The sequence below is a fragment of the Enhydra lutris genome, unplaced genomic scaffold (genome assembly GCF_002288905.1).
Source record: "Enhydra lutris kenyoni isolate GAN:26980312 unplaced genomic scaffold, ASM228890v2 scaffoldscaffold4, whole genome shotgun sequence".
Taxonomy (NCBI): Eukaryota; Metazoa; Chordata; class Mammalia; order Carnivora; family Mustelidae; genus Enhydra; species Enhydra lutris.
In genome coordinates, this window is record NW_019154088.1 from 60,856,987 (window position 1) to 60,881,910 (window position 24,924).

At 34.3% G+C, this 24,924-nt stretch overlaps 1 protein-coding gene and 1 pseudogene across 5 annotated transcripts in view; one reads left to right on the forward strand and one right to left on the reverse strand.

Annotated features, from left to right (window-relative positions):
- The window catches only part of LOC111159793 (fucosyltransferase 8), a 294,732-nt gene that overhangs the window by 111,684 nt on the left and 158,124 nt on the right, over positions 1-24,924 (forward strand). Inside the window, exon 1 of one of the 5 annotated variants that reach the window (XM_022522429.1) lies at positions 1,001-1,178. The exons of the other annotated variants lie outside the window; for them this stretch is intronic. The gene's annotated coding sequence lies outside the window, so the exon portion shown is untranslated. Of the gene's footprint in view, positions 1-1,000; positions 1,179-24,924 lie in introns of those variants that run through there. 5 annotated transcript variants of the gene reach the window in all.
- On the reverse strand, positions 10,335-10,915 carry LOC111139923 (annotated as a pseudogene).

The following is a 24,924-nucleotide window of genomic DNA, read 5'->3' on the forward strand; positions in this document are numbered from 1 at the left end:
GACTTGGATTAGTTGTAAATGTATAATGTGAACTCGAGGGCAAAAATAAAAGAAAGTGAAAAAAGAAGTATAATTGATACGCTAAGAAGGGAGAGAAAATGGAATCTCATAAAAATCCTTAATTAAAACCACAAAAGAGAAAGAGTAGAAGATATAAATAGGAACAAAAACAAGGGCAATGAACAGAAAACAGTAACAAATAGAGAGGATATCAATCCAGGTATATCAGTAATTAGTTTACATGCCAGTGGTCTAAATATACTAAGTTAAAAGAGACCGTCAGAGTGGAACAAAAGACAAGATTCAACTATATATTGTCAACAGAAACCCACTTTAAATGTGAAGACACCTACAGAATAAAAATAAAAGAATGGAGAAGGATATACCATACTAACACTAATCAAAAGAAAGCCAGAATAGCTCTATTAACTTCAGACAGAGCAGACTTCAGAGCAAGGAAAATCTTCAAGTGGAAACAGGGGCATTATATAATGACAGTGGGGTCAATCCTTTAGAAAGACATAATCCTTAATATGTATGCATCAAAATGTGTGAGGGAAAACTGAGAGAATGGCAAAAAGAAAGATGACTCCCCTATTGTTGCTGGGTGTCTCAACACTCTTGTCTTAAAAATGGACAGATCTAGCAGGCAGAAAATTAGTGAGAATATATTTGAACTCAGCAGCACCATCAGTCAACCAGATGTGATTGACATTTGTAGATTACTTCATCCAACAATAGCAGAATACACATTCCTCTCAAGAATGAAAATGGTAGGGGTGCTTGGGTGGCTCAGTAAGTTAAGTGCCCTCCTCTTGGTTTTGGCACAGGTCATGATCTCAGGGTCTTGTGATCAAGACCTACCTCGGGCTCCACGCTCAGTGGGGAGTTTGCTTGAGATTCTCTCTGCCACCCCCTTTGTGCTCCCTCTCCCTGGGATCCTCCCCCTGTTCCTACACACACATTCTCTCTCTCAAATAAATAAACAAAATCTTTAAAAAAGAAAAAAGGAATGAAAATGGTATTATTCAGAAACTTCAGAGTTCATTTTAGACTTTAATTTGTTTCCTGTAGGATTGCATCATAAACGAGATCAGAGAAAAGAAAGATGAGGACTCATTTTAAAAAAATACAACAAATTATCACCTGCCTCCCCTCTACTTCTTACATATTCTAGGGTAAGAATTTTAGAACTTCGATTTTATTGTTATACATTTTTCTGGCCTCCAGTTTGGCATAATGAATGAGTATATATGAGTTATATAGTTTTATAGTGAAACCTACCTGGCATTCTCTCTCATTCATTAGCTACTAGAAATATTTCATACAACTCTTTGGTTCCATGTAGCAAAATATGAAAATTATTCTGAAGTATGAATCCTTCATGCCTTGGCCAGTATTTGATAATTATTGATTTTGCTCCTGAATAAAAGAGCTCTAGATGTCTGACTGCCTTATTATTATTATTTTTTTTTTTAGTAGATTTTGAGTAATAACAGAAGCAGATGAGAAAAGACAGGTGAGAATTTGTAAAGGAAGAGAATATTCTAACTGGATTTTAGACAGTTTTATAGGTTAGTAGAAGACAGATACTTTGAGTGATACATTGCTGAACTTTCTCAAGTAGAGAGGAAAATGACTTAGATTTGATTTTATATTTGAAATGGTGGTGTTTCTTTCCCATTCTGAGACCAGCCTTTTCTCCCTGATCTTGCTCTCCTGTCGAGTTATGCTAGTGAGGAGCAGAATCATAGGTTTCAATTAGTGGAATGTAGGAGCATTGGGTAGAATGAGGAGTAGTATTTCACCTTCTTTGTCTAAATTTTAATTCTCATTTTTGTTGCTCAAAGTAGTGTTTTAAGAATTGGTACCTGGTTCAAGAGGGTCTTATTCTTAGCAAAGCTATTCTAATGACAAAAGGCATTCTGTGTTTTCCTATTAGATTATTGGATTAATTATTGGGTTGGCATCTATTTGCATGCTAAATGCATGTCTTTGCTATCTTTTGTTTGCCTGGTAGACTCATGATAGTGACCTTACAGGGATTACCAACAGAATTCCTTTTCTATAAAAAACAAATAAAACTGAAAACAGGGGCGCCTGGGTGGCTCAGCTGGTTAAGCATCTGAGTCTTGATTTTGGTTCAGGTCATGATCTCAGGGTTGTGAGATCAAGCCCCATGCTGGGCACTGTACTGGGCATGGAGCCTGCTTGAGATTTTCTCCCTTTGCCCCCCTACCTTCACCCCCACCCTCCACTCAGATACTCTCTCTCTAAAAAAAAAAAAAAAAAGAAGATAGAAAAAAAACCATAAAAACAAAAAAATAAAACAACATGTCAAATGAACTTCCCTCCTTGGATCGCAGTTATGGTTTGAGGACAAAAATCTGTCAATGTATAATCCCAGGGTTTCTGTCCTGTCTTAGCTCCTATTTTCTGAACAAACCTTGATCAAGTCAAATCACTTCTTACCTCATTTTCTTCATCTTCAAAATGGAGACTTTGTCTACCTTACAAAACAGTGGTAAGAACTAAATAACAAAATGTGTGCCAAGTGCCTGGGTCATGTCTGACACAGAACAAGTGTTACTTCTCTTCCTCCTTCCTTTTGGCATCAGTAATATCTGGATTCCACCTCTTGAATTCAGTAGTTACTGATTGTGAGATCAAATTATTTTGTTTCTCTGAGCCTCATTTTCCTTTAACATGAGATCATTAATACCCATTTTATAAAGCTGTGGTTGGACTATAGTTCCTAGTGTAGTCTAAGAAATTTTTGTTGAATCTGAATGTAAATGTTAAACTGTTAAAAACTTATATAAATATATGAATTTTGCTGGATGGATCTTTTGGACACAAGATCCACAATGTATTTTTAGGAATGTATACTAAGAAGAACATAATAAGGAAAAATACATTTCTAAGTCGTTGTTGTTGTTTTTATGGGAGGACTCTACAATAGTTTACTTAATTTTTGCTTAATGTATTTCATTGGGAAAGTAGGGAAATTGTTGATCAAATGATTTATTGTCACTTGAAATAGCTACCTCTAGAACAGTTATGCATAGGGCACTAAGGGAGTCAAACACTTGAATATACCTCTTTCTTTGCTTTTATTATTTTTGTCTTAGGTAACTGCATTTTTACTGACACTTCTGTATACAATAATAGTTATGTGGGCAGATCTTGGAAAATTAATCAGTACTGAAAACTGCCTAGTTTGGTAACTGCCAGAGAAATAATTAATTAACCAATATTAAAGTTTAGTTGGTAAATTGAGGTCGAGTCCTATTAATGAATCATGTTAAATGAGTTACACATTAAATCAATATTGTTGAATTTAACTACGTGTTAAATCAATGTAATTTCTTTGACATCATAGAATAGAAAAGAAATTGATGTATGTGTGGTATATTGTATTGAATTAGGGAGTTTGAATTTTTAAGAATGTTCTATAGTTCCATGAATTTCAGTTGGATTTGTTTGAATGTGAATCATTTTTATAATTAGGAAAAATTTTATTGCCTTTTTGTCTTGTAGCAGTTGTGTCAGCTTTTGTACATGTGGGGATGAATGTAAATTCTAACTTATCTTCTTATACATTTCCCAAAGGTTAGGAAATAATTTAGCATACAGAATGTTAATCACTTTCAAGAATTCCCAGTTTATCATTTTATTTGACAAACTATATTTTGTATTAGATTGCTTGTTATCTGCCTTGAAAATGTTGCAGAAAGTTGGAAATAGTCTCTGTATGCATAGTTTTTACCCGCAAGGAAAAAGATACAAGAAAATAGAATAAAAACTGAATTGCAAATCATTTTAAGTGCAGACAAGTTTCTGCTGAGAAAGTGGAGATGAATTTATGTGTGACTGTTAAAACATATGGATATGTTGATTATCACTATGTTTAAGTATTTTTGTCATAAGGCAAAGGGTTTGCAAAGTAAGAATAATTGCATGCATTATTGGTATTGCTGAAATAAAAAATAACTTTGTTTCTTCAAGGGTTGGTTTTTTTCTTTTTGGTACTTGTTTTTTAAAGAAACCAGATTTGTACAGAACTGGATGTTTATTTTTTACTCCTTTTGAAAAAATAATTTAATGTTAAGAGCTATTAGAATTCTGTGATTGTACATTTATAAAATGTTTGGGCAAGTCATTCATAAAGTAATGTAATATAATATTTTTGTCCTTTTTTATTGTGGTGAAATATATATAACATAAAATTTACCATTTAACCATTTTAAGTATGTCATTAGGTGTAGATACTTACACTGTAACTCATTGTAAGTACGTTTACAATGTTGTGCTGCCATCACCACTGTCTCCAGAACTTTTTCAGCATCACAAACTATTGTACTCATGGAACATTAACTCTGCCTTCCTTCCAGCCCCTGTAACCCCTGTAACCATTGTTATTTTATCTTTATGGATTTGACTATTCTAGGCTCTTCTTATGAGTTTAATCATGTATTTGTTCTTATGTGACTGTCTTCTTAACATAGTGTCTTTCGGGTTCATCCGTGTTATATCATGTATCAGAATTTCATTCTTTTAAGAATGAATAATATTTTATCTTATGAATGTGCCACATTTGTTTATCCATTCATCTGTCAGTGGACATTTGGGTTGTGAATAATGCTGCTATGAACATTGATGTCTAAGTTATCTATTCAAATGTGGTAATATGTTTTTATATATATTTTAATATTGAAAAATTTTTGTGGTAATGAAATTCTATTTAAATGGACTAGATAAATATCTATATTTTCAGTGCCATCAGTGAATATTAAATACCTTTTGTGTATTCTAAATAGTGGAGATATAAAGAGTCATAAAATCATGATACACTCTTTTGAAGTTACAATCAAATAATAATATATAGGGTGTATATTTTAATAATAATAATAGGGTGTGCTTATAAAAATACCCTGATTGGTAGCATATGCTTTTTGGAGTTGAAAAGGTATTTACAATCTAATACAAACCAGCATCCTACTTCACTAAATTTTTGTATGTTGTTCTCACCAATTAAGAGGCAAAATACTTGACCGTAATCAACTTGGATATTCCATTCAAGCATATATATTTAACATATGCATTTAACATTCGAGCATAAATTCTAGAGAGATCATACTAAAATGGAAGTTGGATCATGACATTCCTCTAAACAGTTTTCTCTAATGAAAACATTCTTAGAATGATTTAACATTTCTTTTCCCAGACTTCCACCTTAACTCTTTATCACATCTCCTGTCCCCATACCCACTGTGAGCTGGGTAATTCTTTGTTGTGGATACATGGCTTATGTACGTAAACTGGCTTAAGTGTATATGAGTAAAAGGCAGAAGGTTGAATTCTATATGTTTCAAGGTTCTTCCCAGGTTTGTGATTCTAATTTAATCTCTGTGGTACCTGGATTTTCCAAATGAGAGAAAACAGAATAGGCATGTATAACCTCTAAATAAGGCTTCTCAGCAGATCTATGGTAAATTTACAAGCTGAAATAAATATAAGCATTTTGTTATTTTTTGGTATTTCAGTGGTCTTTTTCTCTCTTTCTCAAAGTATTTTCCTGGAAAAGCAAAATAAATCTTTTATGAATTCATCATAATTTTGTAGTTTAATTGGATTTTTAAGGTTTCTCTGTGTGTGCCAGCTGGACTTTTAGAGAGTGTTACTACTCTTTTTCCATGGAAATGTTAGACCAAAGGAAAACATACAGCTAGCTGTTAGATAGATTCACATTTCCTATGGATGATGTTTTGAAGCTCAAAAGGAACTTTAAACATTTTAAATGCAGCTGAGCAGAGGTTCCAAAAGCTGATGCTATAGTACTGTTTCTTCCTCCATATTCATCTCCTTGACTCCCCTTAGTGAGCCGGAATTGTGAATGATAGACATTTAAAGGCTTATTACTCTGCAGAGTGAAAAAAAGAAAGAAAGAAAGAAAGAAAGAAAGAAAGAAAGAAAGAAAGAAAACTGAACTAATTTCAAAGTCAACACTTAAAATACTGAAGGGGTGAATGAAGAAGCATAATCATCCATTCATTCAACACATATATGATAGTCTACTATGTATCAGACAATCACTAAACACAGGAAATAAAGCAATGACTAAAACAGAATCAGTCCTTACACTGTTGGAACTTAGATTGCCTAGAACAGTGAGTAGAACATAATAGGCACTTAAAATATTTGAATAAACTTGTTCTGTTTTCTGGAGAAGATTTTGGAGTAAGGAGCATTGTAGTGAAGAAGTATGGATTGTCCTGATCACTGTATTATAAATAGTTTGTTTTAAAAATTGAAAAAATGGAAATAAACCAAGTATCTATTAATAGGGAAAAAGGTTAAGTAAGTTTATTAGAAATACATAGAATGTAGTATACACTGGGGTCTTGTAATGACATGTGAAGATATATACATGTAAGGTGTTCTTTACCTAATGAATTAAAGTAGGCTATAGAATAGGATGTGTGCAATGAATCCTTTAATGTAAGACTGTTTATCTTTAAGTAAAATGTCTTGAGAGATGGTGCAGAAATGGTAATCCATGAATTATTCTTTCAAAAGATAAATTTTCTGTGAACTTTTCTTTATCCTTTATGCATTTCTGTGATTGTTTCTTTTGTTTTACAGTGATCATGTACCATAATTTGAAAATAATTAAGCTAATTTAAATGTTTTAGTATAAATTGATTTTTAAACTTAATACCTGTATCAGTAGACATTGTTACTGGTTGATGGTCCATTGTCCTGTAAATATAAAATGTATCAACATTAAGGAATTCCATATTTTCTTTCTGGAGAATGAAAGTTAATCAGAAGGAAATACTTACCTTTAACATTTAATATTTATCTTTAATATTCACAGGGTATATTTTTTAAAATAAACAGTAACATTTTAAAATGTGTATAATAGTAAGAAACTATTTTATAGTAATTTTAGTTTTTATAGATACTTTGAGGAATGTCCGTATAATTGAAAGATGGAGAACTGAGACCATTCTTTAGCTTTTTTCTGTTTGAAAACTTAGTTTGGATATAGATATTAGTAGATGTTAGATTTAACTGTATTTTTTATATGAAGATTTGTTTTTGCTTTCTTCTTTGCTTAGTACGATTACTGATTTTTTCTTTCTTTCTTTCTTTTTTAAGGTTTATTTATTTGAGATAAAGTGAACTAGAGAGCATGAGTCGGGGTTGAGGGAGTGGGAGAAGCAGTTTTCTCACTGAGCAGAGAGCCCAAAGCCAGGCTTGATCCCAGGACCCTGGCATCATGACCTAAGCCAAAGTCAGATGTTTAACTGACTAAGCCATCCAGGTGCGCCTGGTTTTCTTAATTAGGGGAGAGAATACATGTGTTTTGGGAGTCCTGGATATAGTTGGTTAATATTCTTAGGTTTTCACAGTATAATATGGCAGATCATACTAAATTATTTCTTCATGAGTATTTTCTTCCAAATTTCTTGTAATAAGTTGTATTTTTATCAGGACAAATTAGGGGACTCTTGAAAAATTCCATTATACACAGATTATTCTAACAAATTCATTTCATTAGAAATACTATAGCAACTTTATTTTTTTTTAATCTTCTGGAAGATCATATTGACTGATTATTGGAGTTTCAAATGATAGGTGATTGAATTTGAAAACTGTGTCTCAAGGTCTGTTTATCTTTTTAAAATTATTATTGTTAAATACTTGTTTATTTTTTTTAAAGATTTTATTTATTTATTTATTTGACAGACAGAGATCACAAGTAGGCAGAGAGGCAGGCAAAGAGGGAGAGAGGAGGAAGCTGGCTCCCCGCCGAGCAGAGAGCTGATGTGGGACTCGATCCCAGGACCCTGAGATCATGACCTGAGCTGAAGGCAGAGGCTTTAACCCACTGAGCCACCCAGGCACCCCTAAATACTTGTTTTAATGATAGGTTAATGTTGTTTAGGTATAAATAAAAGTATCATTCTTCAAAACAAGAGTTTTGTCAGGCTACATAGTCCTATGGATCATGATACACTAAATTTGAGACAAATTTTTTTCTAGATGTTTAGCTGTAAGTGCCGTAATTGTATAAAATCTTTGCACACTGAGCATATGAAGCAAAAAAATAAACTATACACCTTGGAAGGTGATTTTTATAGGTCCTTTTCTCTCTCTCTTGATTTTTAGTTTTCCATTTCTGAAAAATAAGATGCTTGTTCTAGTTCAATGAGTATGGTAATATCAAACCCAGGTAGAATAGTGCATCTCGTATTGTCATTTTTTAAGGTGGGATAGTTGATAGAATGAAGAATAAATAATATTGTTAGATGTTGACTCCCTTCTAGAATAAAAATGTGAACCTCTTTATCAGTAAATTATTATTACATAGACTTTAACTGTTTAAAAATATAAGAAAGGAATTACAGAAAAACTGAAACAAAATGCTTAAATTAATACCATATACTTGAATGATAGCTAGCACTTATAAATGGTATTTTAGTTATTAAGTGTCTATTAGTCTAAATAAAATTAATGGTTTCTTCTTTTATACACTGTCACTATTCTTGGACTTTTTACTTCATTGCACTCATTCATTAGTCAGCAATATTCAGTGTGTGCTATATTATAGGTACTGTTCTAGACTGAATGATACTAAACAGTATAGACAAAAATTATTGATCTCATGGAGCTTTTATTCTGGTGGGAATACAGATACTAAACAAATAAGTGTGTTTGATGGTGATAAGTATTCTAGAGAAAAGTAAGTACATGAGGGAAGATGATAGGGAATGTTGGAGTGGGAAGTATACCATTTTTTTATAGAAAGGTCAGGGAAGGTTTTATTGAGAAGGTGGTAGTTGAGCGATGATGACCTGAATTTGCTGAGGAAAGAACTGTGGTGCATATTTGGACAAGGGTATTTTAGACAACAAGTTCAGAATCCCTGTGTTGGGGGTAGGCTCAGCATATTTTAGAAACATAAGAAATGTGTAATTATTTGTTTCGTTTTTGGTTTCCCAGTAGATTCTGTGATCCACTAAAATGAGTATTATCTCTGTTTTGTCATCCTTGGCACTTAGTATAGTGTCAGACATATGGTAGGCAGTGGGGCAGTGGATAAATACAGATGAATTCATGAATGATGAGGGGGAGTTGGAAGGAATCACCTTTCCCCCACTTTCTAAAGTTCGTATTACAATTCAAGCTGCAAAGGTCTTTATAGATCATAAGAAAACAAGAGAGTTCTTTAGGTAGAATGATTCTTCCAAAAATCACTGTTAATTAGTAGTGTTCTTGAGATGGCAAAGATTTTTATTTCTTATCCTGACTATTGATAGGGATCCTTTTGTTTCATATGTCTGGTCTAGACTGGGAAGATACTTGGCTGTGAAAGACATACTTGCAGTAAAATCTGGAACCAAGTTGCTGGGTTGAAATTTCTGTTTGATACTTGCTAGCTCTGTGACCCATTCTCACCCCCCATTAATTCACCTTTAAATGCCTTGGTTTTCCTATCTGTAAGGCAGATATTGTTATCTCTGTTCCAATATTCTTTACACCCTAAACATTTTCTTTTGCATAATAGGATTTTCTCATTAATCGTCCAGTATACTATCATATAGACATTCCCCCCCTTTTTTTATTTTTTATTTTTTTAAGATTTTATTTATTCTCAGAGAGAGAGCACAAGCAGGGGGAGTGGCAGAGAGAGGGAGAGGAGTCTCCCTCCTGAGCAAGGAGCCAGATGTGGAATTCCATCCCAGGACCATCAGGACCTGAGCTGAAGGTAGATGCTTAACTGACTGAACCACCCAGGCGTCCCATTTTTTTCCCCTTTTAAAAAGAGAATTATGATTAAGAACAGGGGACTTTGAAATGAAACGTACCTGGGTTCTATAAAAGCTTACTACTTAAAGTTACTTGTTAACGTGTATCATAGTTTTTATTTAACTAATGAGAGATCGATCAAGAAGACAGAAGAACTGCTGCCAGGAGTATTTGAGCATAAGGAGTTCACCTATTCGTTACGGAAAGGGATGCCATGATAAAATGACTAAGCTACATTGAAGTCTGGTATTTTTTTTTTTTTTTTTTAAGATTTATTTATTTTAGAGAGGTGAGAGGGGCTGAGAGAGAATCTCCGCCAGGTGTGGAGCCTGATGCGGGGCTCAGTTCCATGACCCTGATGTCATGATGGGAGCTGAAACCAAGAGTCAGGCACTCAACCGACTGAGCCTTCCAGTCACCCCAGAAGTCTGGTTAACTTTTAATGGACAAGGAAGCCTTACCTCCTTTCGGATTTAATCTTTAGAAAATTTGGAATGTAAAACATTGAGTTCAATTTAAATATCCTCATGGTCTTTATCAACGTCTCTAGTATCATCAGACTGGATTTCATCATCATCTCCAGCACCAAATGTATGTCTCATTTATTTTAGCAGGCTTTGGAAACTTGCCACATGCCTTTAGGTTTATACCTTTATCTGCATTGTAGTTTAAAATTTATCAGTTTTGTTATCCTCATAGTCTGGCAGACCAGTATAATGTTAGGTATTTGTTCAAGCCATCTCTTCACACTATCAAGACACATTGTTTCTAATTATACATTTCCCAACATTTTGATTACTTGGTTATACTCGTATTCATCCTGTTTACACACCAACTTTTTTCAGGTTCATTTTCACTCTTACCCCTGCACCTGTTTTTAAAACTCCTTTACCTTTATCCTTGGTCATGACAATACCTCATGGTACCTCAGTCTCCTTTCCTATGGTGGCAGTGGCAGCTGTTCCAAATGGCACATGCGATGACCCAGCATGTTGTGCAAAGTGGCGTTCTGCAGGTGTGGGAGAGTTTTGAGACTGAGCTTTTCTGAGCCAGAGTCAGCAGCAGCAAATTTATTTCCTTCCTCTTCCCTTTCCATGTGTCTTAATGTGTTTAAGGTTTTCTAAGGCAGGTCTAGAGGTAACCTTTATTCTTGTGCTCTCTTAGCCTCATACTAAGGTGGACCTCTCTTTGGGACTTTACTGAATGTTCCAACGATTCAGTGAGGACTCTTCTCTGTCTTGTTTGTAAGAAGTCTAATGATTCCTGGCCCTCTGTGAGCTCTAGTATCATCATATAATTTTACTCAGCTTCAGGCACCTGTTAAATTTTCCTTCCCAGAACTTGTTTTTGCTTAGGCTTCTGTGTTTTCACCCTATGCATATATAGATTGTTATTCAGGTAATTTAAGGGGATCTATCTCTCTGTCTTTTTTAAAATTTACAAAATAGGTCTTTGCATAACTCTCTCACTTCGGGGACTTTTTCCCCCCAAAATTGTTTTATTTTGTTTTGGTGCTCTGACTTCTGCCTTTTCAACTTAGCAATGCACTAGAAGGGTTTCCCCTTCAACATACTATAATCTCAAAAGTACTTTCAGAAAGAGTCCCAGGTAATTATAGGTCTTCCCTGTTCCGTTTCCTCTTCTCTTCCTTCTCCTCTTCCTCCTCCTCCTCTTGGATTTCTCTTCCTCTTCTTTTTTTTTTTTTTAAAGGAATCAGTTTTGTGTTGCCTATTGTCCAAAGTCAGATACATAGTTTATTCACTTTTCTAGTAGTTTACATTTGGAAGTTAATTCTGGATCCTATTACTCCCTTGTGGTAAAAATAGAGACCTCTTAATACTTTTAAAATGAGGAATGATATTCTTCGCAAGTGATATGTCCTTCCCATTTCAAATTGTGTTCAAATACCATTATGTGTAAAAATTTACTTTTAAATATTGCTTAAATTAAATTGCTTTTAGTAACAACATTTCTGTTATCATTCCACACATCGCTATAAATAAAAGCTGCTTTGGCTGCTTTTCATCTAATATTAGTTCCCAGTCAAATGATGCATTAAATTAAAGTTGGTGTAACGCTAATGATTTATAATAGCTGATTCTTTCTGGTACTTTATGCCTCACTGAGGATCACTGGCTCTTTTATGATTCTTTCTTTCTTTCTTCCTTTCTTTTTAAACAGGAATCAATATAACTTTAAAAAATCTTAATATAATTCTTACTTAGTATAATAACTTCTTAAAAAAGGTTTTATTTATTTATGAGAGAGAGCGAGCACATGAGTGGGAGGGAGGGGAATAGAGAGAGGGAGAAGCCAAGGCAGATGCTTCACCAACTGAGCCACCTAGGCACCCCAGTATAGTAACTTTTTACTAACAAAAATATGTTTTATGTTTCATCCCTTGAGGATCCAATGAAATATAGTGTAAATTTAGTACTGTTCAGTTCTTTAAAATTCCTCCAGTTAGTTTAAAAGCATTGGTAATTGGAAGTAGAGTATAAACATGAACTGGTATGAACTTAACTGAGAATGTCTCATTTAGTCTGGAATTAGGAAAAAAGGATGTGTTTGATGAAGAACAATATACTGAGCCTGATTTTTTTTTTAATAGGGTATGAGGTGTTCATGAAAGTGAATGACTCTTATAATTGATTCAATTGGTGACATGAGCTTCATTCATCACTAATGCTTACAGTGTTTCAGTTACTGTCCTAGGTGCAAGATACTCCTTCTAATAGTCACTATATGTCTGTGCTGTTGTTGGAAGAGAGACTTAAAATTCTTAGGGGAGTGTTTGAAAATGAACCAGTAGTAGCATTGTGATTGGTATGTTGTGTGTTCAGGCTTAACATAGGCTTATTTATTTATTTATTTATTTGAGAGTGGGAGAAGTGAGGGGGGGGGATTTTCATTTTATTTATTTTTTTTTAGAGAGGGAGAACACAGGTATTTTTGACTCTGGTATTGGAATTGTACATTTTGGGGTGCCTGGGTGGCTCAGTCGGTTAAGCTGCAGCCTTTGGCTCAGGTCGTGATCCCAGGGTCCTGGGATTGAGCCCCACATCGGCTTCCCTGCTCAGCGGAGAGCCTGCTTCTCCTTTTCCCTCTGCCTGCTGCTCTGCCTACTTATACTCTCTATCTCTGTGTCGAATAAATAAAAACCTAAAAAAAAAAAAAAATTGTACCTTGTTAATCTTAGGAAAAAATACTAAGGAAATTCATAGCATAATTTACGTATCTCTCAAAGGATGAGAGTTAGGGTTGTAATTATAGGTAAAAGAACTATAAATTTTTTAGTTCTGACAGATGGCAACAAAGTATCTGATTCTGTTACTTTTTATTATTTCTTAAAATATTTTTCCTGATGTCTTTAAAATTACTACTTCTAGATATATCCATTGAGTGTGGTGTAGCAAAAAACTGTTTACTCTTTAATTTTTTGACAGCAGTTGTAAAATGCAGACATCTATTTATTCAAGATCTTTTAGATACTAATGATTTCTAGACTAATGTATGACAGTCACTAGATACATTTGCCAAAGCTGCTTTGGGTTTATCTGTTACTAGAAGAGGTGGGTCTACCTGCCGCGGTGTCTAGGCAGCATGGATGCACTGCATTTCATCCTCCTCAATTGCTTATCACTGAAATTTATGGGTTATGTTTGTTATTTTGATAGTGTTATTCTCTTGTAATTCTGCCCTTGAAGAGTAATAATCCCTTGGTCAGTCAAACCATATTGCTTTGATTCATTTGGAGTCAAGACAGTAGATCTAGCTCTTAGGTGAGTTACTTAACCCTCTGCTGGCTTATTTTATGATTATAGTATAGGAGTTAATTGAGTTGACTCTCGAGTGTTTGTGAGGATTTGTATCCTGGCTCTGCTACTATTTTTTTTTTTTTTTTTTAAAGGAGAGAGACAGCAAGCATGTACATTCATATGTGCACAGGTGGGGGGGTGCAGAGAGAGAATCCCAAGCAGACTCCACTCTGGGGGTGGGAAGGGGCCAATCGCAGGACCTGGGGTCATGACCTGAGCTGAAATCAAGAGTTGGATGCTTAACTGACTGGACCACCCAGGTGTCCAATGGCTCTGCTACTTATAAGCTATATGACTTTGGGCAAGTTACTAACTTTCCTGCCTTTTCATCTGTAAATTAGGGATAATAATAGTACTTATCTATAAAATACTTTGAGTAAGCCTGGCACATATTAAACACTCAATAAACATTTGCTATTTTTATTTTCTATAAAATGAGGACAAAAATAACATAATAGGGTTATTATGAGGTCTGAATGAATAAATAGATCACTTTGCACAGGGACCTACTACATGTTCAGTAAATGAGGTACTATAATGGGATTGATGATAATTGTGATCATGCAGCAGATGTGTCTATGGAATAAGATCCCAGATTTGTAACAAAAGAGACCACACTGGAGCTCCATTGATTTGCTAATTGGTCAAGACACACAGAGTGAGTTGCCGCATTCTATTAGGCCACTTTACAAAACAAATCAACTTTTCTTTCCCAGCTGGTGCACAAGATGTGATAGATGAAAAATCCTATCCAATAAGACTTCCGAATTATAATCTTATTGTACCTGTTGTGGTATGAGTACAGTTTAGGATTGGCCATACTCCACAGATAGCCAAGGAAGTAAGAGTATATATTGGGGAAAGCTTTTAGCTGTATTGATTAAAGATATGACATAAAATTTCTCCCACTATCAAGGGTTACCTAGAAGCTGTGAAAAATGGATAGGAACTTGTGATGCAGGCTGCTAGTATTCTACCCAACCTTAAATCTGTTTTTCTCTTCTACATTAATAGAATCCTCATCTTTTTTTTTTTTTTTTTTTTTTTAAGATAGGTACATTGAGGGGTGCCTGGGTGGCTAAGGTGTTAAGCATCTGCCTTCAGCTCAGGTCATGATCCCAGGGTCCTGGGATCAGACCCCATGTCAGGCTCCCTGCTTATTGGGGAAGCCTGCTTCTCCCTCTCCCACTCCCCATGCTTGCGTTCCCTCTCTCATTGTCTCTCTCTCTCTGTCAAATAAATAAATAAAATCTTAAAAAAAAGAAAAAGGTAGGTACATTGACACCTTGAAGAAAAGACTGTATTTTGTAGATAAGTGACAGGCAATAAAGATAAAAGCAGAAATATGTGTGTGTGTGTGCTTGTAAAGATCAGTGACTCTGCTGGAAGAGATCCCATTTTGCCATTCAGTTTCTCCTTTTTTACCTTAATTGAAGACATGGTAACCAGAGCTTTACCAAACAATTTGAACTATGAGGTGATCTTGATGATGGAAGCCACTTATGGAGAATGGTGAAAGAGAAAGTTAGAAACTTGGGGCCCTGAGAGTCCCTGAGGATACTATGCAACCACCATCTCTACATGGCCTTTCTCTAGATGACTTCTACAAAAGAAGGAAAAAAAACCTCAGTCTTTTTTAAGCCAAGCTGCTCCTGTGATGGGATATTCTGTAATGTGCAGAACCATGTCCTTATACGGAGGGGAAGCAGTATAAATAACAAAGCACCACTGAGATTTAATGGTTTGTGTGAGAGGAGTGAAGATGTAAGGAAAATTAGAGGCTAATGCTCAATGACTAAGGGATTGTGGGTCTACTTTGATCATACCGGTGAAATTTTATTAGATTAATAGGAAACAGGAAACTTATTTTATGGGAAAATATTTAATAATTCAGTGGCATTGATAGTTTATCAAATCACATTTTGATGGATATGGGGGATGGTAAGAAAAACTGGTAAAATTGATAGGTGGGCCATAAGTCATTCTTGTCTTTAGAGTATTAACAGTTTTTTGTAGGTTATTGTTGTTAACTTATTATACCATTGCTAAATGATGTATTTGTAGTTTTGTAGATTTTTATGGTAATTGCTTATTAATGACACTTCAAATGTCTTCTCTCAAAATTTTGGATTGATAAATATAAGAGAAATGTTAGAAAACATTGGATTAGCCATTTTCTGTGGAAGACATTGAAAAAGTTTATTTTGGAGGCTACGCAGTAAATGGTTGATATTCTTTACTCTTTTACAAAAGGATGATTCTAAACATTTATGTACTAAATTCAGGCTCTCATTTTTTAATGGTTTCTGTGACACCAAAATAATTGACTTGACACATTTAATTCAGTAGCTTTGGATCAAAAAATGTTTAGATTTCCTAAGTTAAGAATTTTACAATATCTCTTTTCTTTTAAGATTTTTATTTATATGAGAGAGAGAGAGCTAGAGAGAGAGAGAGAGAGAGAGAGAATATGCACACACACAGAGGAAGAGGAAGAGAGAGAAGCAGACTTCCCACTGAGCAGGGAGGCCGATGTGGGGCTCAGTCCTAGGACCCTGGGATCATGACCTGAGCCAAAGGCAGATGCTTAACTGACTGAGCTACCCAGGCACCCCTTCAGTCTCTTTAATCATGTTGCCCAATCTGTGTTTTAGTTTTGTGTGGAATAACAGGCCTAGAAAGACTGCAGAAGGTGTCATGTTTCATTGTAATTTAATGTGTTATATAGTTTTTTACCTTTGTTTTTTCCTTGTGGATCTATTCATTTCTTTCCATATATCTCTGTCCATTTAATTTTTTTAAAGTTTACTAAGTATTAATTACAGTACATACTTTACTCATTTCACTTTTTGTCAGCTTATTTCCTTTTATCTTTATTTTTAGATTTTCCTAGGCAGTACATAGAACTCAGGTGGTGTGGAAAATACTACATACCTTCAGATCTCTAGCTGTCCATTCAATGGGATAGAATATCTTCTTCAATAATAATTCCCTTGGTGGTGGCAATATAATATTCCATTGTATTATCATTAGGCTTTTTAAAAAATTTTTATTTATTTGACAGAGAGATACAGCAAGAGAGGGAACACAAGCAGGGGGAGTGGGAGAGGGAGAAGCAGGCTTTCCCCTGAGCAGGGAGCACTGACATGGGACTTGATCCTAGGACCCTGGGATCATTACTTGCTGAAGGCAGAGACCCAGTGACTGGGCCACCCAGGTGTCCTGTGTTATCATTAGTTTTTTAAGTCATTAGTACATGTTCGCTAATTTGATATATGTAATATTTCTAATTTGATGTGCTTTAATGTATCTTTAATACTAATGAGCTTGAACATCCATCGATTTATATTTTAATCATTTGTATCAATAGTGTAATGTAATCTTAAGCACATAGGGTTTAACGACTTGGTTTTGAATACTGTATCTTCTAGTTACTAACTTTGTGATTTTAAATATGTTTCCATATCTGATTGACAGCATAGTGTTGCGAAAAGGGCATTAAATTTAGAGACAGAAGACCTATATTCTGACTTTATCATATACTAGCTTTGTAAATGTTTTGAGCAAATTACTTAATACCTGTGGGCTGCAGTTCCTCATCTGTAAAAGGGTAGTAAATCATAGTTAATATTTTTGGGGGGATAAATTGAAAGCACAAGTTATATAGCATTATAGGAATATATAACAATAAAATAGTTTGTCTTTAATTTTTAAAAATTACGGTTTTTGAGGTTTTTTGTCTTTTTTTCTTATACTTAGTTATCTTATAACTGGAAGTTTGTATTTTTTGACTACCTACACTCAGTGTGCCCACCTCACACGCCCTTGCCTCTCTGGTAACCACCAATTTGTTCTGCGTATCATCTATGAGTTTGAGTTTTTTTAAGATCCACATTTAAGTGAGATCATACAGTATTTGTCTTTCTCTGTGTGACTTAAATTTCACTTAGCATAATGCCCCCAAAGGTCCATCTATGTTTTCACAAATATGATAATTAATATATATTTTAAGTATATTAAATATATTTTTTAATCTCTGAATAAGTGGACTTGTACAGTTCAAACTAATGTTGTTCAAGAGTCAACTGTATACCACATTTTCTTTATCCCTTCATCTGTCGATGGTACTTAGGTTGTTTATCTGTCTTGGCTATTGTAAATAATATTGCAATGAAAGTGGTGGTGCAGATATATTTTCAAGATGGCGATTTTGTTTCCTCTTGATAAATACCCAGAAGTTGAGTTGCTGATCATATGGTACTTCTATTTTGAATTTTTTGAAAAAAACTTCATATTGTTTTCCATAGTAGTTTCATCCAATTATGGTCCCACCAGCAGTACACAAGGTTCTCTTTTCTGTATGATCTCACCAGCACTTGTTGTCTTGTCTTTTTGATAAGAGCCATTCTACCAGGTGTGAGGTGATACCTCATTGTGGTTTTATTTGCATTTTGCTAATGATTTGTAATGTGGAGCACCTTTTCAGGTTCCTGTTGGCCATTTGTATATCATCTTTGGCAAAATTTATTCAGATCCTCTGTCCGTTTTTTAAAATACATTGTTTGGCTTGTTTCTATTGACTTGCATGCGTTCTTTATATTTTGGATATTAATCCCTTATCTGATATATATCTTGTAAATATTTTATCCCATTCCATAGGTGTTCTTTTCATTTTGTTGATGGTTCCCTTTGCTATACAGAAGCCTTTTTAATTTGATGTAGTCCCATTTGTTTATTTTTACTCTTGTTGCCTTTGCTTTGGTGTCAAATCCAAAAAAATAATTTCTAAGACTGATGTAAAAGAAGTTATACGATCTTTTGGTTCAGAGTCTATGGGAGTAAAAAAAGGCTAACCCATGGACATTTATTTACTAATAAATGATCACAGTTTTCATTTATCAAGCCCATACTATATACTAGTCACCATGACTAGCACTTTACCAAATATCTCAGTTCAAGACTACAATAAATATTCATTTAAACTAGCAAAGTAAATAAGGGTTAATAGTCTCAATCAAAATATTAAAATAATAGCTATAATAGTTATAGCCAATATGTTCTAACTCTAAATGGTTTGAAATGAATGTTATTGACTAATTTACAAAGAGGTTAAATACTATGGTTGCAGTCACAGCTAGAAAGTAGATGAAATGGGCAAACGCAGTTGACTGTAAACCTTCCTCTCTATTAAATTTCTAATGATTATATTGCTCAATGTTACTGAGTGTACATCTTTGTATAGATTTTTTTTAGTAGTTGCTTTAAGTATTACCTGAAAGATACATAGCTTATCAAAGTGTACTCACGTTGATGTTTTACCAGTTTGAATGAAATATAGAAACTTTGCCTCTCTGAAGTCCCATTACTCTCTCTCACTTACAATATAATTGTCTTAAATTTCCTCTACATGTGCTTAAAACCATAACAGACATTATCAAAACATAATATAGAAAGTCAAGAAAAGAAAGGAAATTCTTTTATATTTACCCATTCTTTTGGTCTTTCTGTTCTTTTTTACCTTCTGGGATATATGAGGCAAAAAGAAAACTCAAAACTCACTGCTATGTTATTGCTTTAGTCCCTAGATTATTAGCAGCTCTGCCTTTTCTGTCTTTCACAGTCTTCTTGTACTTGTTTTATATAGAGTGTCCAGGGTTTTTAGCTGTTCTTAGTGGGAGGGATAGAGAGAAGTCTGTCTTTAATCTTGGAATGGAACCAAGAGTCACTTCACTATACTTTAAATGTAAAAAAAAATTAAGTCAAGTGGAATTGTTTTATCTAGTTTTCCTAACAGTGTGCTATTTGGGAGGAAAAGTTTGAAGTCTTTCAATCTCTGAATTGAATTATACTTCAAATAATCTAGTGATATAGTTGCTTTAGGTGGAAGGAGATTTTCTAGACTCCCTTGTAATTCTTAAAGTCAGCAAGCTATTCTTTTTTTTTTTTTTTTTTTTTTTAAATTTTTTTTTTTTTTGACAGAGAGAGAGAGAGATCACAAGTAGGCAGAGAGGCAGGCAGAGAGAGAGAGGGAGAAGCAGGCTCCCCGCCAAGCAGAGAGCCTGATGCGGGGCTCGATCTCAGGACCCTGAGATCATGACCTGAGCCGAAGGCAGAGGCTTAACCCACTGAGCCACCCAGGCGCCCTCAGCAAGCTATTCTTAACAGTAACCAAAAATAGCTATCATTGGTTTTGGTTCTGCCACTTACTGACTTTATAACCTTGGAAAAGTTATTTAATCTCAATGTGCCTTAATTTCCTCCATTGTGAAATAGGGATAATAGTACTTACATCAGGAGGTTGTTGAGAAGATTAAATAGTATTATAATTGTGAACTATTGAGAAAAGTACCTTGCACTCAGGAAGCACTATATAAATATAGCTGTTATCATCATTACACTTTAGAATGATGGGCCCCCTATGCTAGCAATTACTACATTCATTTCAAAGATAAAAAATTCAGGCTCAATCTGCCTTCAGCTCAGGTCATGATCAGGGAGTCCTGGGATTGAGCCCCACATCAGGCTCCCTGCTCAGTGGAGAGTCTGCTTTTCCCTCTGCCCATCACCCTGCTTGTGCTCTCTCTCAAATAAATAAATAAAATCTTAAAAAAAAATTCAGGCTCAGAGAAAGTAAGATGCCATGCTTAATTCCTTGCTGGCCCAATTCTGTATTGGTATGGACAGGATTTAGACCCAGTTCTGTCTGACCTTTGAGCTTAGGGTTTTCCAAAGCATCATACTACATACCTGTCAACATTAAATCCTTCTGCATCCTGCATTCAATAAATATAATAATATTATATTGTGTGTATTTGTCTTCATTAAACTGAGCAATAATATCTCACCAGTGGCTGTCCCATAACTTATTTGAACTTCTCTTTTTAGGATATATAAATTTTCTCTCTGCCACCTATCTGGCTCACATATTAGTGAACTATTAGCCAATAATATCATCATCATATTCTCCATACATGCAGTAGCAAAGATTAGCCTCTAAAGAGCTTTTATTCCTCTGATATGAAGATTAAAATGTGTGTTTATTTTTTAAATATATCCCACTAGAATTTTCTGTAACATAAAATGTTCATTACACTTTTGAATCTTTCTTGTTCTTTAGAAAATTTAAATCTGTTTGAATCTGACTTTTAATCTGTTTTTTATAAAGAGTTCTCTAGAAAGATTGTGAATCTCTCTTCATGACCTGTATGACTTAGAATTTTTCAGTACATCTGTCTGCCCTTCTTAGCTATTAAATGGAATTTTTTTAAAGTTTTTAACTTTAATTCTAGTACAGTTAAGATACAGTGTTATGATTAGTTTCAGTTATACAGTATAGTGAGTCAGCAGTTCTATAGCACTATATATATACATCATTACTCAGTCCTCCATCATGAGAAATGTACACTTAATCCCCTTTACCTGTTTTACCCATTCCCCCCCAACCAACTCCCCCTCTGATATGCTTTATTTTCAATGAGCACCTTTAGTTAAAGTTACTACTTTTTTTTCAACAAGAACATTTTCTACCTGCGGTGTATTTCAGAGTACATGGTTCTAAAAGACACACACACACATATATATACATATAAGACATTCCATCCAAGAAAAATAAAATACATATTTTCCTCAAATACACACAGAAGACACCCCTGGTTAAATCACATAAAAAGATACATAACAGGGGTACCTGGGTGGCTCAGTGGGTTAAGCCTCTGCCTTCAGCTCAGGTCATGATCTCAGGGTCTTGGGATCGAGTCCCACATCGAGCTCTCTGCTCCGCAGGGAGCCTGCTTCCTCCTCTCTCTCTCTCTCTCTCTCTCTGCTTGCCTCTCTGCCCACTAAAAAAAAAAAAAAAAAGAGAGAGACATTTAAAAAAAAAAAAGATACATAACAAATACTACAAATTTAAGAAGACTGGAATCATACCAAATAGATTTTCCTGCCACAATGATACAAAACTAAAGATCAACAATAAAATAAAGCTGGAAAATCTATAATAGAAATATTAAATATTTAACATGTGAATATTAACATACTACTGCACAAGCAGTAGGCCAAATAAGAAATCAAACAGCAAATCAAAATATGTTTCAAACAAAAGAAGAAGAAAACACTATTCCAAAACCTATGGGCTGCAGCAAAAGCAGATGTTAGAGTGAAATTTATGCTATCAATGCTCGTATTAAGAAAGTTCAAATAAATATTATACCACAAGGAACCAGGAAAAGAAGAAACTTAGCTGAAATTTAGAGGAAGGAAATAACAAAGAAAAATCAGAAATAAATAAAATAGAGACCAGAATAAAAAAATAACGTAACAGTGAAAGTAATAATCATTTAAGAAAAAGAAAAAGAAAAAACAAACACAGAATTGACAGTGTTTTAAGTACATTAAGAAAAAACAAAGAGGAGATTCTCAAACCAACATGAGAAATGGAAAAAACAATACAACAGGTAACCACAGAAATACATAGTGTGGTAACAGATTATTATCAACAATAATATACTAACAAATCAGATAACTTAGGGGGGAAAAAAAAATAATTTCTAAAAATGCATGATACCACAATCTAATCATCAGTCTTGAATCCAAGAAATGGGAAATCTTAGACTGTAATAAGAATGAAAGTTGAATTAGGAATCACAAAATCCCAGCACATGGTTTCACATTGGTGAATTTTACCAAACATTTAAAGATACAATGATGATCTTTATCAAAATTTTATAAATAAGGGAATATAGGGAACACATTCAGAATCATTCCATGAGGCTGGTACTACCCTGATATCAAAGCAGGATAAAGATAATATAAGAACAAAAAAGTCTAGTTTTGCTACTCTACTACTCTAGTATTGCTACTCCAACTTTTTTTTGACATCCATTTGTGTGATAAATGTTTCTCCACCATCTTGCTTTCAATCCACAGGGGTCTTAAGGTCTAGAATGGGTCTCTTGTAGGCAGCATATAGATGAGTCTTGTTTGTTTGTTTGTTTGTTTTTATCCATTCTGACACTCTTAAGTCTTTTGACTGGAGCATTTAGTCCATTTACATTCAAAGTAATTATAATTTTTTTTTTTTAAGATATTTATTCAGAGAGTGTGAGTGGGGGAAGGGGTAAGGTGTAAGAGAGAGAATCTCAAGTAGATTCAGCTGTAAGCATGGAGCCCAACATGGGGCTTGCTCTCACAATCCTGAAATCATGACCTGAGCCAAAATCAAGAGTTGGATGCTTAACTGACTGAACCACCCAGGTGCCCCCAAAGTAATTATTCATAGATGTGTATATATTGCCGTTTGGTTATTTGTTGTTATTTTTGGAGATCTTCTCTGATCCTTTGTTGTCTTTGATACTTTTAGTCTCTCCTATACACTCAAAGAGTCCCCTTTATTTCTTGTAGAGGTGGTTTAGTGGTCATAAACTCCTTTAGTTATTGTTTGTGTGGCAGACTCTTGTCCTCTCCTATTCTGAATGATAACCTTGCTGGATAGAGTATTCTTGGCTACAGATTTTTCCTATTCAGCACTTTGAATATAGCCTGCCAGTTCTTTCTGGCTTGTTAAGTTTCTAATGAAAAGTCTCCAGCTAGCCTTATGGGTTTTCCTTTGTATGTTATGAATTTCTCTCTTGCTGCTTTTAAGATTTTTTTCTTTGTCACTATATTTTGCAACTTTAATTACAATATGTCTTGGTGTTGGCCTGCTTTTGTTGATTTTGATGGAAATTCTCTGTGCCTTTCAGATCGGTATGTCTGTTTCCTTCCCCAGATCAGGGAAGTTTTCTGCTATTTCTTGAAATATATTTTCAGTCCCCCCCTCTCTCTCTCCTTCTGGGACTCCTATAATACAAATGTTACTGTGTTTGATGTAGTCACTGAGTTCTCTAAGTCTATTTTCATGTTACATAATTCTCTTGTTCAGCTTCATTATTTTCTGTTATTTGGTCTTCTGGACTCTGCAGCTTTATCATGAATTTTGACTTGAATGGAAGTCTTTGGTTTTAAATTATTTTTGGATATATTGCTTTCTGAGTATCTAGTTTTGACATTTCCTGTATATAAAAAGAAATGAATAAACATATGAAAATGATTTTGAATCTTAGTTTTAATTCTTCTACGGCTTGATTTTAATTTTATTTTGCCTAGGATTTTAACTATATGTATTAAATAAATAAATGTACATGGGTAATATTCATGCATTCAGTTTTTAATTCAATAAATACTAATAAAGGGCGTGCTCTGTTTTAGGCATTGTGTTCTAAGTCCTTGTTCTACTAGTGCATACCTTTTAGTATTGGAAATAAATAAGCCAGTGAGTTGTGATCGTGAATAATAGAGGATGGTGAATGCTTTTTTAAAAAGATAAGGTGTTGTAGCATTCTTGTAGGGTATTGTAGCCATTCTTCTTTCTTGCTTTTAGGGTCCCAGTTTTGTTCTGGAACCTACCCTTAGAGATAAATCCTGATTAGTCAAAGCTATAATGGTAATCCCATCCCACTTTTCAGTGACTGATTTTGTGAGGCACAGGTGAGTCAGTCTTGGATAATAAAATGTGCAGATCTTCTAGGGGAGACTTCTGTCAGTAGTTTCCTCTTCCTTAAAATGAGATGGACTAAAGGAGATTACCAATTGTTCCTTGGTAATGTATGTACCATAATTACATGTAGCTGGAATTGAGGCAGCCAACTTGTTCATGAAGAATGCTAGCCTTAGCCTTTCAGAAGGATGAAAATAGATTTTTGGAGTAATTAAATAATAACTTTTTGTCTACTGAGAAATTAAAATGTCCTTATTTTTAAAGTTATTTTGAGTTAGATTTTCTCTAACTTGTATCCTAACATGTCATAATTGATAGATACAGTTTATCAGGGCCTGTCTCTGAAAAGAGGTGACATTTATTTAAGTAGAGATATGAATTATAAGGATGAGCCAAAAGAATTATAGTATAGGTGGAAGGAACAGGAAGAATGAAGGTGCCATGATAGGTAAGAACTTGACAGAAGGCTAGTATACCTACTTTCTAATGACCAAGGGAAAAATAGTAGTAACTAATGCAGATCACCATTACATATATTATTTTATGTAACCTTTACAATTAGGTGAGGAGATACTGTTATTCCAACTTTATAGTTGGGTAAACTGCCCATATATTTATAGCCAGTCATTAATTTGAAATGGTTGCTGTTTCTACTCTATCATACTGCCAATCAAGTATGTATTATGTAATACTGGATAGTCATATAAAATGGTAAGGGTATACATTTTATTTGAATTTTTTAGTATTACTACT